Here is a 5,791-nt window from a genome sequence, read left to right as displayed (position 1 = left end):
CGGATGCTTGAATATTTCTCTTGTTTGTGGGTTCCGGGTTGGATGGCTGCAGAGCGATAGAGGTGTTGGTGGAGCTGAGCAGGAGACGGGAGCTGGGGGGAGATAGAGAGGGGATGGAGGGGTGTGTGTGTGTGTGTGTGTGTGAGGGGAGAAGAGAGAGTCCCTCAGGCGTGTCCGGGGCTCTGATGGCTCCCCTGACAACCTCCTCCGTAATGGTCTCCCTCTCTCTCTCTGAGTGCTGTGAAATTGCAGGCCGGCGCTCTACAGCTGAGGACTCAGAGGAGACAAACGGCCTTTTAATTCAGAGCGCAGAGAGGTGACGGAGAGGGAGGCCCCCGGGGAGGGCCACCAATCAGACATCCATCATGCTAACCTCTCCCTTGGGACGGACCCTGCCAGAGAGGGTCCCCTCCCCACCCCCCACCCCCCGCCTCCTCTCCCACCCGGAGGTGGTCTAACGTGTGTGTGTGTGTGTGAGAGAGAGAGAGCGCATATGCGTGCGTATGTGCATGCCTTTGGGGTTGGAACGAGGTTTTGTCGGGGGGGGCTGGGGGTTAGAACCGGTGTGCTCAGGTGTCCGGGCTGTCACGGTGCAGAGTGGAAAAGACCCGGGCAGAGAAACCACTTTTTTCTTTCATTTTTTTTGGGCTGTGGTATCTGATTTATTTATTTATTTATTTCATCAGACTCCCCCCCCCCCCCCCCCCCCCCCCCCCCCCCCCCACCACCACTACAGATTCCCTTCGAGTTCGTAATTACAGGAGTGGGTGTTAAGTCGTTTAATTATCAGAAACATTTACCTTTTTATTTCTGACACCTGAATGCACCTGAACGTACAAACAGCCGTCGCGGTTTTCAACCGATTCAAAAAAGAAGAAGAAAAAAAAAACCCAAAACACACACACACACACACACACACACAAAAACGCAAGGATTCAGCAATGTTGTTGAGATTTCCACTTTTCTTTGCTGCACATTACTGTAAATTAAAGAAGGAGGGGGAAAAAAACCGCTTCTTGCCACAGATACTGCAATGCAAACCTTTTATGAACAAACACTTGACGACAGAGAAAGGAAATTCTTCTTAAGCCACTTCAGATGTTGGTCCTTGGGTAAAAAAAAGAAAAAGAAAAGAAAAAAACAAATATTCACATACAAGCGGACTATCAAAGTTGCTCTTCTTTGTAAACAAACTCGTAAACAACTAAATGAAAACGTTATGAAACGAAATTTCGAAGCGAGCCGAAAGAACCGGATCCTCTTTTGTGGGTTTTTGCTGGGCTTGATGGATTTCAGGTGTGTGTTTTCTGAATGGATGCAAGCCATCCTGCAGCATTCAATGCTGACTGGAGCCTTCTTCACACACACACATACACACCCACACACACACACACACACACACACACACACACACACGCCAACGCACACACAGAGCGTGTGCGTGTGTATGGGTGTGTGTGTTGATGAAAGATTTCATTATTATGCTTTGAACGTGATTAAAATTCAAGTAAATCCTAACGTAACAGAGCTTCGCGTTGGAATTTTAAGAATGTTTACGTTTGTACAGAAAGAGACACTGACTGACTTCTTGTCAGGCATATTGTCAGGAAGATGGACGCATTCTACCGCTGGCTTAGTGACTTGACAGTCTTCTTTTGTGGTGGAAAGAAAAAAAGAGATTATTTACAGTCATTTTGGGTGGATTTATGGTGACGTAAACATAAAATCCCCTTGAATGCCGCACGCGCGCAGTGTTTACAGAACAGAACCGGGGTTTGCGAAATGGAAAGAGCGCAAACGGCGCGTGCGTGCGTGCGTGAGAGCGAGGTTTTTGCAGAGAAAAGAAGAAAGTCTGTTGCTGTCCTTGGTGCTCCCTGCCTTCAGCACCACGGACAGCTTCCTCATTCTTCTCCGCAGGTGAGGCTGCGGCGCGCGGCGCAGCGCAACAAAAGCAGCAGCAAACTGGGATTTTTTTAAATTTTTTTTTTTCTTTTGCAACAACCGTGCTATGTGGCTGCATTCAAATGTGCTCCCCGGTGCTTTTCTTCCCTGTTCCTTTTTGTTTTCCTCCTTTAATATGGGAAAGGTTTCAGTTCTGTTTTTTTTTTTTTTTTAAGCGTTAGCAAAAAAGTTTTAATATTGCAACAGAAAAGTAATTGTCCACGACACTCTGACACTTTGGTATACGGCGGAGATTCTTGTTTCAAAGTTGAAGTTATAAAAACAGACCAATTGGGGCAGAATAGAAGTGGGCAGTAAAAAAGTAAATTTGCTCGAGTATAGAGGTGCACCGGTTGCAGTTCTCTGACCGAAGGCAGATTACCGATCTTTTAAAAAGCCCGATCTGGCGATTCCGATTCTTGACCGATACTTATTTTTTTTTATCTGGATGAAGTGTTGCTAAATATTGCAAGGAAGTCCCTGAGTTGGCGGAGGAGACCTAGTGAGCGTGGGTAACAGTCAAACGTTAACTAGGCCGTTGCCGAGTTAAATAAGATCGGTGGATAAGATTGGCTTCACATGTAAGTATTGGCTGATCACCAATCTCCCAAAATCAAGAAAATGGAGGCCGATTTCACCCCTATCTTTTCAGAACATGTACTTGAGTAGAATTTTTTTTCCCAAAAAACCTTCATACTTTCACTCCATTAAATTTTTAACAATATAATCATTCTGTTTAATTCACTATCTTTCGCTAAAGGTTTCTGTTATTTGTCCATTTTGTTCCACCGACAGTGAAATTACACGCAACACCCCTGGGTGGAGATATGCAACTTTAAATCGATTACAAGAACGAGAATCATTTTAGCTCTGCTGGTGTTGCCTTACAGGCACGTGAATGAATAATACATGAAATAGTACAGTGTCTTTGAGTGTGTAGGAAAAGCTAAAAAAAAAAAAAAAAAAGATTAATGCATTATTATTGGTGAGCTGGGATCTGTACAAAATAGGAGCAAATTATCCCAATTATTCTTGATCACACTCCAGTGAGAGATGTCGTCAAAAAACGTCACATTTTAAGTACTTTCAATACTTTAGGTATTTTTTGACTTAAGTAATAATATGACAGAGTTTACTGGAGTAATACTTAATCAGTAGGATCAGTACTTTGACTCATGTGATGAAACAGTGTCCACCACCGGTCTTGGGTTGGTTTGCCATACAGGTTTCACTAAATGCTTCAACCAATTTTTTACAGTGTCTAATGTCTATAACATTAAAACCAACAAGTGAGTTTAATAAGATTTGAAGACAGCATGCACAAAATATAAATATAGATCTAAAAGTAGGTGTTGTACTAAATTAGCTACATTAGGCACAGCTGAACGTAATAGTAAAATTTCCAGTTTCAGGTATGTAGATTGTTTTCAGATGCTCCTTTTGGTGAACTACATTTTGAAATTTAATTACAGTTTTGGTACAATCCATTCCTGTCCATTAGTACAGCTTTTTACAGTAAAAAAATAAAATAAAATAATAAAATGGATGCCATTCGCACTCTTGACTCTAGGTGGCGGAAAAGTACTTCCAATAGATCCGTGGTATGAGTAGAATATGACTCAACAGGCATCTTTAGACAAGACAAGAGTCTAAAAGGGGTTAAAATTGATTTTAATTTTCAGTTTAATTCTGGGTTTAAATTTTTAAGAGTTCAATTATTAAACACAACAACAAAAAAGCTTAACACCTTAGCATAGCAGACTTTATAGGCATTACAATACACTGTGTTTATAAACTATGTGAAGAAGCCTGAGGTTCCTTACATATGGAGGTGGTAAACTTTGTCATTCGAGTTTAATTTTTGGTCAATCTGATCATTTTGATTGCAAATTTCAGCTGACAATAATAATACAAAAATTAATATTACTCATTTAGGAATCTGAGTTATGGGAAATCGTCATCAAGTCTGTATTTTGCCTTCAGAGATTTTTTTTATTGATCTATTTATAGTTACATTCATGAAATATAACTCCACGTATCTCTACCAGCAGAAATAATTCAACAAGTAGCATTCAAATATAGCTGTTAACGTACAAAGATTTTTCTTCGCATTTCCTCAATAATATTGGGTTTACATTTAATAGAAACCAAATCCCCCCCGCCCCCATATTTGATATTCAGAGACATTCAGAGTCATTTTCAAGGTAGATTCATTCTTGATAAATGCAACAACAAATCTGAAGGGTGTTATTATTCTCTGAAATAGTTCTGTGCGGTTTAAAAGGTCTTTGGGGCCCCTGCTGTACTGGGGGTCTTGAGAAGCGTCTTAGTTTGTGTATTCCTTGGGCTGACCATAAAACAATCCTATTGTGTTGCATGAGCTCAGACCCGGACCAGTCAACCCAATTAAGAGTTGGGTTGTCTCCAGTCGGGAGTGGGGTAATCTCCCTATGTTGACTCTCCAATGCCTGGACAGTCCTGGACAATGATTTAAAAGTTGTAATATTTATTTATTTGTTTATCATTTTGCACTTTTTGTCCTTTCTCAATGACCAAAATCCAACGAATAAAGTCAACATTAGTTTAGGAGAGAGAATGTTACTATAGGAACTTGTCAAATCAGCTGATTTTAGTTGTAGACTGTTTTGGACAATCAATATTAACGTTTTTTTTTTTTTTTAATTCTTATTCCTGGACCTTAATTTAAAGTTGCATCACAAATAAAACCCCCAGAAATTCAGCCTTTTCGAGTTTGCGTCCCAAACCCCAAGGTTAACAGTGACTCCCATCTGTCCACTCCCTTATAAAACTTTTACTAATTTATTTTTACTTACTTATTTGCTCATGTCCCGTATTTCCAGGTTAAAATAAACACCACACATTGACATGAACAAAGGTTTTGAACAAAAAGGAATAATTTGAAGGGAAAAAAGCCTTGTTGTTTGCTTTTAGCTCATCACTCTGTGATGTATTTAAGCTAACATCGCGTATTTAAGCTAACACCGTGTATTTAAGCTAACATCATGTATTTAAGCTAACATCGTGTATTTCAGCTAACATCGTGTATTTAAGCTAACATCGTGTATATAAGCTAACATCGTGTATTTCAGCTAACATCGTGTATTTAAGCTAACATCGTGTATTTAAGCTAACATCTCCCTAGTGTAACTCTCATTATCGTCCTCAATGACCTCAGCCGTGTAAAATGAGTGAAAATTCACACCTGCAGTCATTCAAACGAGACCCCAAATATAATGCCCCGTTAAGAACCAGCCTCTCCTGCGTCCACTTACACGAATTAGCCTCTTTGCTTGTTTGCTTAACTGCAACTAACAAAACGAGCCTGTTGGTAAATATTGAAATTCCCTTCGGCTGGGGGCCGCCCTGTTAAAGCACCAGGTGACCGGGCTCTCCCCATTGATAAGCTCCAGTTAATCCATCGCATTTCCCTGTAAATAGCTGCGTGCATGAGAAAGGCCCCCCGAGGGGCCCCCCGCCCTCTCCTCCTCCTCTTGTCACACAAGGCCGCTGAGGGTATGTATCAGAAAGCATTGTTTTGGATAACTCCTACTATCATTTTTGTGTGTTTAATTTGATCTTAGTGTGCTTACAGGAATCTCCAGAGTGAATGAATTCATGTGTGAAGTCTCCATGAACCGGCGTCACCACAAACGGGGCCCAGGTATTTCTGCGCTTCGGGGTCCTGGCTCGGAGGCTGCACACACACACACGCACGCACACCCACACACACACACACACACACACACACACACACACACACACACACACCCTTACCACACACACACACACACACACAGCTATGAGCGTGTAACCATGACAACTGCGCTCT

This window comes from Xiphophorus hellerii, chromosome 8, assembly GCF_003331165.1.
Source record: "Xiphophorus hellerii strain 12219 chromosome 8, Xiphophorus_hellerii-4.1, whole genome shotgun sequence".
NCBI classification, from domain to species: domain Eukaryota; kingdom Metazoa; phylum Chordata; class Actinopteri; order Cyprinodontiformes; family Poeciliidae; genus Xiphophorus; species Xiphophorus hellerii.
This window is presented reverse-complemented; position numbering follows the sequence as displayed.